Raw genomic sequence first — 11,576 nt, 5'->3', positions numbered from 1 at the left:
TACATTCTTGTTTATTTTATTTTTTAATTGACATAAATATCAATTCATTATTTTAGTAAATATAAATAAATATCAATTCAAGAATTCATATATTCAAAACGCTTTCATTGTCAAGCAAACCTTAATTAGGCTTGTAAACGGATTAGATTCGAATTGGATATACCTCAATCCAAATTCAAATCTGATTATCGAATTTGGACTATTGGATTCCACCTATCAATCCATATATGGTACTGTTTTGACCAAAAATAGAATTTTGTCTTAGAATAGGAGATATTGCTCTTTGAACAAGAATATAGCCAAACCCATGGCTAAGCATAACTGAAGTCATATGAATTGTGCCCGACAGGGAATTTCCATTGCTCAATTGAAGTTTCTTTCTTCTTAAAAGTTGTTCACTTGAGTGTCTACTGTCACGTATCTATATTTGGAAGCAATTGAACAAGTATTGCATCCTCCAACGAACAAATATTGCAACATGTGCATGTTCACCCGTTCTTGGTTTACTCCTATGATGGAAGGGCAAAGTTCCCCACTGCCTTGAGAACCATAAACTGGTCAACAAGTCAGCTTTCTTTGGTGTGCGAGCGTGCCACTGCTAGCAAAATTTCTAGCAGACTTGGTTTGGAATGGATAACTTGCGTCCCAAGTTACTGATTTCTGCAAACAAACGATTGTGAATTTGGGTGAGGAATATCTCTCAAGTAAGTTCTTTTCCTGCCTCAGACTGGTGAGGACTTTAACAATTTATCTCAGTATAAAGAGGTTGCCTTGGCCAGAATGGTTTGATGGGATTTAAATTGTTCTTTAGGCGGAACGCCTTTTACAAGAATATAACAGTGAATACTTATACTAGAGGAAGATGAAGGCACAGTAGGGACTTTATTTCTGTCGAGATAGAAGGTTACAGTGATTTGGATTCGAGATTTGGGACTGGGACGCTTGGATGGACCGTTGACAACCTTGGCTGCTAGGCTTCAACTTGTAAATCGATACCAAAGGCTGATTCTGGCGAGCTTTGATGTACCTCATGCTTTATGAAGCTTTTGAGTGGGCGAACTCGCAATTTTCTCAATCTGCAGGCGGAGTGTATTTTTAGGGCTTGATGGGCTAGAGCGCCTGTGAATTTTGTTGAGGTTTTCCATACTTGGAGGAGACTCAAACCCTGCCTATTTTGGTTTGCTGAACCAAATTTGTAACGAGAGAAATCTCGTTTTGAATGACTTGTTTCTTAAATCTGGATTTTGTGGATTCTGATTTGGAGCTGGTTTCACTTGAAATTCAAGTGGGCTTGTTGGTTGATTTTGAACTTGTCCTTTGACGGTTTTCTTGTGCAGGATCTTTGTTTGATTGGGTGATGAGTTTTTTTGTGTGTTTCTACCCTGTTCACTCCTTCTTGTATTTATAGTAAACTGTTTTTCTGGAGTAGGGTGATTCTGTTTATTTATTAGGCGGCAAAGATATCTCCCCCTTTTTTTTTTTTAATGGAAAGAAAGAAAATAGGATTTCTTCAGTTTTAGCAGATAGGCTCTCAAATAGGCAATCACTTCCCTGATTTTCTTGAAAAGGAACCTAATCTCTTTCCCAATTTCAACTGCCCCTTGTGAGATTTTACCCGTGATGGTTAGTTTGACTTCTTTTCTGGACAGCTCCCTGCTTTCATGCTTATCCTTTTCTGAGATTGTAACTTGCTTATCTCCTTGGGAGAATTACCTTCTCTGTAAAGACAGAAGAAAAATCTCTGAATATACATATATATATATATGTAAGAGGGATTTGATCTTCAGTTTTTTCATAATCAACTTGATGTCATGAACCCTTCAATCACTTCTTCTATGACAGTTGCCATTGCTGACTTTTCTTTATCCCAGAGATGTCACGTGGGATTGTTCCTATTTCTGGGCTCCCTCTTCCTATTATATTGGGCTGTGAGGCCCAGATTAGCCTTGTTTGCTCTGATGAGCTTTGGGCTAGGCTCTTACAGTTTTGGGCTTCCATCTTTCTTTGATTTTTTGCAGCTTTATTCTGGGCCTAATTTTACTGGGTGTGTCAATTTTTGGCCCAAATTGCAAGAGTCATTTCAGTATCAATCAGCTGCAGTCAGATATATTGTGTACGACAAGGATTTAAAGTGTCCAATGGAGTTTTCTTTCTTCATAGAAGATGTTCCTACAGATGCCTACTACATCGTGTCCAAATTTGAGAGCAATGGGATAAGTATAACATCTTCGAACGGATAATAAACATTGAAGATGGTTCAAGGGAAATCTAGTGATGGTCAATCCGATAAATTTTGTTTGATAGGGCCTTTCCTCTAGTCAAATGAAGTTGACTTCTTCATGGTAATTGTTCCTTCAAATGTGTACAACAACTTATCCAAATATGGGAGCAATCCGATCAGTGTATCATTCTCATAGTGCTAAACAATCAAACCTGCTCAAAGGGATGTCGCTCATGACAATCAGTGTGTTCGAGAGAGCAATTCGACTTGCTTGCCTCTCTCAAATGAATTTGACTTCTTCATGAGAGTTGTTTTCCCTGATATCTAGTATAACATCTCCAAATATGGGAGCATTTGGATAAGTGTTGCTTTCTCAGACTGTCCTATATTGAATCATGTTCAAAAAAGAGTAAAGTATGCTGCTAACCAACTTTCATTAGCTACATCAATGGAGAAACTGAGCCTTAACATGGGAGCTTGGGTTGATTCAGCATGTGTCACTATCTCATTGGAGGAAAGGAATAAAGAATACTAAAGCAAAATAATTAATAAATAAGAAGGTGAGTTTGGTACAGTGAAGCATGTCAAAGACGCTGTCTTAAAGCCTTTGTGGCCTCCCTACGTGTAGATACTGACGGTCTACAAGACTCCAAGATACGACCCCTTGTACAAAAAAGAGAATTAGTTTGTGGTGGTGATTAGAGTATGTGATATTCTGATGGTGTATTGTAGTTGCACAAATGTGAAGGAGGAGTGGCTTTTTGTAGGCAACCAATAACATGTAACGTTCACCACATTCAACTAGAAAATTAAGGCATTCAATATAAAAATAAAATCTAAAAATTAAATATTTATAACCCTCACAATAAATAAAATAAAATAGCCAAAAGTTTTAAATAAGGGAAATTTGCATAAATGACACATGAACTTTTAGGCATATGCAAAATTATCACCTAAACTTTTAATTTTTATTATTAACCACCTAAACTTTACATAGTGTTGCAATATACCACCTAGTGCTAACTCTCCTTTAAATTTAAGGGTATTTTTGTAAATTTACTATAACTAAAAAACTTAAAATTTCTAAAAGTAATAGAATGATAAATATATTTTTTATTTATGCATCTTCCAACACCAATTATTCACCACTACTGAGTAGCTCCCTCCCCCACCCTCTGCATACACCCTACTTTATATATCTCTCTCCCTCCCCTGAATCAAAAAGCTTTTGGGGTAGGTTGTTGAAGAATTGAGTGATCAAAAGACAGATATATTGTTTGGCATATGATAACCTTCAACAAGAATTGAGTGTATTTGCAATATGGCTATAGGAGTAGGAGATGTTGTTTCATAAATAAATATTGCAGACGATCATATATTAAATATTCTTCTTCTTCTTCTTCTTCTTCTTCTTAGAGAGAGAGAGAGAGAGAGAGAGAGAGAGAGAGAGAGATGAATTAGGGTGTATTAAGACATTGCAGAGGGTGGGGGATGGGGCCATTAGGCAGTGCGGCATAGTTGGTGTTGGAAGGGGTGGGGGGAAGTTGTAGGATAGTGAGGTTAGGTTTTTTTTTTCCTTTTTTATTTATTTATAATTGTTATTTATTTTATAACATGATTATGTTCGTTTTAACAAATTGCAATTTTATAATTATAAGAAATTGACCGAAATGCCCTTAAACTTAACAGAAAGTTTAACAGAGTTAGAGTTAGACGTAGGCGGTACATTGCAACACCTATAAAGTTTAGGTGGTTAATAGTAAAAATTAAAAGTTTAGGTGGTAACCACAAAGAACCCTAAAAGTTTAGGTGGTATTTATGCAAATTTCCCTTTAAATAAAAAATGGTTAAAATTTTAAAACCTTTTTAAAATTCCAACACTTTGGAGTTGAACCATGTCAAGGAAGAAGTATGGAAAATGAAACTGAAGATAGTAGTTGTGAATCCAGCTTATTACCACAAGAAAGAGGAGGAAGAATGAGAAGAAAAGAAAAAGATAGAAATAAAAGTACGACTGCAGGCCGCAACTTAAGGCTTAAGTATTAGGGCAGTTTCTGGCTCTAGCTTGGCTTCAATTATAATAAAAATAAAAGTAGTACTGTAAGTCACCGGTTAAAGCTTAGGTACTATAGGCTGCCCCTTAAAGCTTAGGATCATATAAAACTAGCCAAAATGTAGCCATATTGATGTATTGTAATTAAAGTTTTATACATATCTTCTTTAATTGTCCATTGGCCCTTTACCACATTTAACTTCTTATAACCTTTGTACAAAAGTGGACCATCTTAAGGAGAAACATAAAGTCATGTGGTTGAGGTGGAGGTGGTAGCTACCTATTAAGACCAAGAGCATTTTGCTCTATTCAAGGAGAGAGTGTGGGTGGGTGGAGGCAAACATAGCACAATTCAAAATCAAATCAAGCAAAACCCTCTCCTAAGCCAAGCCCTACCTAACCTATTCACCAAGAAAATGTCAATTGCTTCTTACGTTGCTCTCTCAAATGTAACATCCCACATCGACCAACAAAGAGGGGGTGATGTGTCTTATATGTACATACCCGTCTCCATTTAGCACGAGACCTTTTGGGAGCTCACTGGTTTCGGAGTCATAGAAACTCCGAAGTTAAGCAAGTTGGGGCTAGAGCAATCTCAGGATGGGTAACCCATTGGGAAACTCATGAGTTCCCAGAAACAAAACTGTGAGGGCAGAGAGGGGGGCTCGAAGCGGACAATATCGTGCTATAGCAGAGCCGATCCCAAGATGTGACATCAAATTTCAGAAAGGTAACAAATGGTTTGTTGGTTGTTGAAGAATATGTAAATGAAGCAATGAACGCTACTCTCTCTTACAACAAATTTTTCATCAAATATGAAGATGACTTCTTCTACACACTCCTCCAACTTGCTTATGTTTTGGAGTTAAACCATATCAAGGAAGAAGTATGGAAAATGAAACTGAAAATGGTGGCTGTGAATCCAGCTGATTACCACGAGTTAGAGGAGGAAGAAGGAGAAGATAAGAAAAAAATAGAACTAAAAGTAGGACTGTAGGCCGCTTAAAGCTTAAGTACTTAGGGCAGTTTCTGGCTCTAGTTGGGCTCCCATTATAATAAAAATAAAAGTAGGACTATAGGCCACCGCTTAAGACTTAGGTACTGTAAGCCACCGCTTAAAGCTTAGGATCATATAAAACTAGCTAAAATATAGTCATATTGATGTATTGCAATTAAAATTTTGTACCTATCTTCTTTAATTATCTATTGGCCCTTTATCATATTTTACTTTTTATGGCCTTTGTACAAAAGTGGACCATCTTAAAGAGAAACATAAAGCCATGTGGTTAAGGTGGAGGTGGTAGCTACCTATTGAGATCAAGAGTATTTGCTTTATTTAAGGATAGAGTATGGGTGGGTGGAGGCAAACATAGCACAATTCAAAATCAAAGCATGCAAAACTCTCCTTTAAGTCAAGCTTTAGCTACCCATTCACCAAGAAAATGCCAATTGTTTCTTACGTTGCTCTCTCAAATTTCAGAAAGGTAACAAATGGTTTGTTGGTCGCTGAGGAACATGTAAATGTAGCAATGAGCACTACTCTCTCCTATAACAAATTTTTCATCAAATCTGAAGAAGACTTCTCCTACACACTCCTCCAACTTGCCAAAAAAGTAAAATGGCAGACAAGGTCTGTGAGTCACGCCATTTCGTTTGATAAATAAATAAATAAAAGATCAAAAATGCTTTGGAGTTGAACCATGTCAAGGAAGAAGTATGGAAAATGAAACTGAAGATAGTGGCTGTGAATCCAGCTGATTGCCACGAGTAAGAAGAGAAACAATGAGAAGATAAGAAAAAAAAATAGAAATAAAAGTAGGAATGTAGGCTGCCGTTTAAGGCTAAGGTAATATAGGCTGCCGCTTAAAGCTTAGGATCATATAAAACTAGCCAAAATGTAGCCATATTCATGTATTGCAATTAAAGTTTTGTACCTATCTTCTTTAATTGTCCATTGGCCCTTTACCACATTTAACTTCTTATGACCTTTGTACAAAAGTGGATCATCTTAAGGAGAAACATAAAGCCATGTGGTTGAGGTGGAGGTGGCAGCTACCTATTAAGACCAAGAGTATTTTGCTCTATTTAATGATATAGTGTGGGTAGGTGGAGGCAAACATAGCACAATTCAAAATCAAAGCACACAAAACTCTCCCTAAGCCAAGCTTTAGCTACCCATTCACTAAGAAAATGTCATTTGCTTCTTACGTTGCTCTCTCAAATGTCAGAAGGGTAACAAATGGTTTGTTGGTTGCTAGGGAACATGTAAATGAAGCAATGAACGCTACTCTCTCCTACAACAAATTTTTCAGCAAATATGAAAAGGACTTACACACTCCTCCAACTTGCCAAGAAAGTAAAATGGCAGACAGGGTGAGTCACACCATTTCGTTTGACAAATAAAACAAGAAGATCAAAGATGCTTTGGAGTTGAACCATATCAAGGAATAAGTATGGAAAATGAAACTGAAGATGGTGGTTGTGAATCCAGTTGATTACCACGAGTAAGAGGAGAAAGAATGAGAAGAGAAAAAAAAAATAGAAATAAAAGTAGGACTATAGGGCGCGACTTAAGGCTTAAGTACTTAGGGCAGTTTTTGGCTTTAGTTGGGCTCCCATTGTAACAACCCGATCCTAAATTATTAGTTAATTATTAATTTATTCTAGTAAAAGACCATTATACCCATAGAATATTTTAAATGGTTTAAAAGTTACCTTTTTATTCATGAAGGAATTTGGGGATTTCAATTGTACCGTTGCGTAGAGCACGTCGAAAAGAGTACATAGACACGTAGTGGACTCAAATCGGAGTTGTAACAAAGAAATGGTGATCAAAAGAAGTTCGGTGGCATAACCATACATATATCGAAGTTTAGTTAGTTTTAAACCTAGAATTTCTGCATTTCCGCGGTTGGGGGGGGGAGGCTCGATCAGAAGACTTCCAGAGGTGATTTCTCTCAACTCCGAGGACCAATTCAAGCAAGACCAGTACCGTTAGAACCACCACACTTCCCTCTTCCAGCCCCAGTTCTTTGTCGCCTTGATCCACTGTCGTAGTCGCCGGAAACAGCCAAGAAACAAGCGGTGTTGGGCAGTTTTTCGTAAACTTTCGTCAGCTCGTTCTACATCATCCGACCACCATTTTCGGTGATCCAGGCATGGAAACTTATCTATTTCTCGAGCCCTAGCTACTGGTTGGGTAGGATTTCAGAAATTTCTAGCGTAGTTAACTCGATCTTGGATATAAAGTTTGGTCGGATTTCAGGTTGAGATTCCGGCCACTTCCAGGCAGTTTTTGGGGTAGGTCCAAGTACAAAAGTGGCTCCAATTAAGGTGTTACACCTAGGGTAGGAGTTTTGAGCCATGACTTGGAGATTTTCTGGTGAAGCGTTATCGCTAGGGGTGGCAATTTCGGACACGACCCGATACACGACTCGAAACCCGTCACGAGAAATTAGCGGGTTCAACCCGCACGATAAAAAAACAGGTCAATTTCGGGTCAACCCGTTCTGACCCGTTTAATAAACGGGTGAATTTCGGGTCAACCCGCTAACCCGCTATAATACTTATCTAACCCGTTTATTAAACGGGTCGTGTCACGGGTCGTGTCAACCCGCATCGAACCCATTAACCCGTTTTATTTGCAAACTCTAAAAGACTAAAACCCTAGCAGAATACTTATACCCTCCAAAAAAAAATGTTGTATATATATTCATAAGTTCATAACCCTAGCCTCTCACTCATACGCTCTGATACAATACAAACGACCTTTTCACACAGCCGCCTAGCCTTAGTTTGCTCAGTGCTCACCAAACCAGTTTTCTCCTCTCTAAGTCCAATCCAAGCCTCATCTCTTTACTCCGTCTGCTTTGGTCTCATCTCCGTCTACCTCTCGACTCTCTCTCGTTTACCTCTCAACAAATAACAAGAGGGTTGGTCTTGATACCCAGATCAAATTCAAAGGTTGGCTTTTTTTCCTGTGCTTAGTTTGCATTTGACGGAATTCCTTTTCCACTTTTCGTTTATTCTATTGGTTTCTGATTATGTTGTTTGGGTTGTCTTAGAATCTTAGATTGGTGGTTTTCTAAATTTTGTTTTTGGGTTGTTAAAGAGAAACTAATTATTATAATATCAGATTGTGAATGTGATGATAGTGGTGAAATAAAGGCAGCGAAACCTATCAATAATGTACTGGCAGACAATAGCATCAAGATTAATAGTGTTGTTTTGTTGTTCTATTTCTAATTTATTTATGGTATTGAACTTTTTTATTTCATTTCAGGTTCGATTGGAGTTGGAGGTGTTGGAATTTATAATTTTGTAAGTGTTTTTTTGGTTAAATTCGTTGTTGTTTTGTTGCACAAATTCTGCTTGATAATTATTTTTTTAATATGAAATTATTATGTTTCATATAGGTGGAATGGATACTTTTGAAGGTGTATCCGAAAGTGCTGAAGGTGGAGTTGGAGTTGGAGAAGTTAGAAACAATGTGGTTGATTCAGATCCATCAAACAACAACAATGCAGTTGTAACTCAGACTGGTAAGCGGCGTAGAAAACTCACATCAGCGGTATGGACTCAATTTGAAATTCTTCCTATAGATGAAAATAATGAGCAAAGAGCAAAGTGTATGAAATGTGGTCAAAAATATTTGTGTGATAGTAGATATGGTACTGGGAATTTGAAGCGTCATATTGAATCTTGTGTGAAAACTGATACTCGTGATTTAGGCCATTTATTATTATCTAAATCTGATGGGGCTATCTTAACAAGGTCTTCCAAGTTCGATCCTATGAAGTTTCATGAATTATTAGTGATGGCAATTATCATGCATGACCTACCCTTTCAGTTTGTTGAGTATGCTGGAATTAGGCAACTGTTTAATTATGTTTGTGCTGATATTAAATTGGTATCTCGTAATACTGCAAAGGCTGATGTGTTGAGTCTTTATAATAGAGAAAAAGCTAAGCTTAAGGAAATTTTGGGTTCAGTTCCTGGAAGAGTTTGTTTGACATCTGATTTATGGACGTCTATAACCACAAATGGTTATCTTTGTCTCACTGTCCATTTTATTGATGTTAATTGGAAATTGCAGAAAAGAATATTGAATTTTAGTTTTATGCCTCCTCCTCATACTGGTGTTGCATTGTGTGAGAAAATCTATAGGTTATTGACTAATTGGGGGGTGGAAAAGAAACTTTTTTCAATGACTTTAGACAATGCATCTTCAAATGATACTTTTGTTGAGATGTTGAAGGGGCAACTTAAATTAAACGATGCATTATTAATGAATGGAAAGTTTTTTCATATTCGATGTTGTGCTCACATTCTTAACTTAATAGTGCAAGATGGGTTGAAACACATTGATGATTCTGTGGGGAAAATTAGGGAAAGCATTAAGTATGTTAGAGGTTCACAAGGGAGGAAACAAAAATTCCTAGATTGTGCTGCACAAGTTTCTTTAGAATGTAAAAAGGGATTGCGTCAAGATGTACCCATTAGATGGAACTCCACCTTTCTTATGATTGACAGTGCACTTTATTATCAACGTGCGTTTCTGCATTTATAGTTGAGTGATTCTAATTACAAACATTCTCTTTCTCAAGATGAGTGGGGAAAATTGGAAAAACTTAGCAAGTTTCTTAAGGTGTTTTATGATGTGACTTGTTTATTTTCTGGAACTAAATACCCAACAGCAAATCTGTATTTTCCTCAAGTTTTTGTGGTAGAAGATACTTTGAGAAAGGCAAAGGTTGATTCAGATAGTTTCATGAAATCTATGGCAACTCAAATGATGGAAAAGTTCGATAAGTATTGGAAAGAGTATAGTTTGATCCTTGCAGTTGCTGTAATATTGGATCCTAGATACAAAATTCAGTTTGTGGAATTTTGTTATAAAAGGTTGTATGGTCACAACTCCGAAGAAATGACTAAAGTTCGTGATATGTTGTTTTCTCTCTTTGATTTATATTTTCGGATATATTCTTCTTCTGAATCTGTTTCTGGTACTTCAAGTGCCTCAAATGGTGCTCGTTCTCATGTTGATGACATGGTTTCTAAAGAATGCTTGGATGTTATGAAGGTAAATAACTATTTATTTTTATAGGAATACATAAAAGTTTAATATACATTTGACTGTTTGTGCTCATATTAATGTTATAATTTTTTATTTATTTATAGGAATTTGATAACTTTGAAAGTGAAGAGTTTACCACTTCTGCCCAAAAGACTCAGTTACAATTGTATTTGGATGAGCCCAAAATTGATAGGAAGACAAAGTTGAATGTTCTTGATTTTTGGAAAGTGAACCAATTTCGATATCCTGAACTATCAATTTTGGCACGTGATTTATTGTCTATTCCAATATCCACAGTTGCATCTGAGTCAGCATTTAGTGTTGGTGGTAGAGTGCTTGATCAATATCGTAGTGCTCTTAAGCCTGAAAATGTTGAGGCACCAGTTTGTACGCGTGATTGGATATTTGGCGAAGGTATATTTGCTCAAACTTGAATTCTTATTTCTGGTATCTATTTCTTTTCAACATCAGCTTAATCCTTAATATTTGATTTGTAGACAATTGTACTTTAGCACCCAACCTAGAAGAATTGACTGAGGATATTAGCAAGATGGAAATAAATGCTACAGATTCTGCAGAGGGCTCTAATCTGATCCTGTTGGTGGACAGAGTTGATGTGGTTGAATGAAAGATGAAGATTGATTATTATTCAGTTGGTTTTTATTTGTATTTTGTGTTGTAATTATTTCACTCTTGTAACTTGATTTGAACTTTTCTGTTCAATTTGGAGTTGAACTTGAACTTTTCTATTCAATTTGGAGTTGAACTTGAACTGATGAATATGTATTTGTATTTTGTGTTGTAATTATTTCACTTTTGTAACTTAGTTTGAACTTTTCTGTTCAATTTGGAGTTGAACTTGAACTTGTCTATTCAATTTGGAGTTGAACTTGAACTGATGAATATGTATTTGTATTTAATTATTTACTTAGGTTGTATTTGGGGAAGTTTTATCAAACTGTTAAAATTATTGATTTAGTTATAAAAAAAATTGAACAGGTGGCGGGTTACATGGGTTGGGTCGTGTCAACCCGTTTATAAACGGGTCGTGTTCGGGTTGACAATTTCTGACCCATTTATTAAACGGGTCGTGTTCGGGTTGACCATTTCTGACCTGTTTAAAATCTTGACACGACACGACCCATTGCCAGGCCTAGTTATTGCTTTAGGCACCACGTCTGCCGGCGCGTGTGGCGGTGCGTGGGCAGCAGAGTGAGGACCACAAT

This window comes from Prunus mume, linkage group LG2, assembly GCF_029339155.1.
Source record: "Prunus mume cultivar Tortuosa linkage group LG2, ASM2933915v1, whole genome shotgun sequence".
NCBI lineage: Eukaryota > Viridiplantae > Streptophyta > Magnoliopsida > Rosales > Rosaceae > Prunus > Prunus mume.
This window is presented reverse-complemented; position numbering follows the sequence as displayed.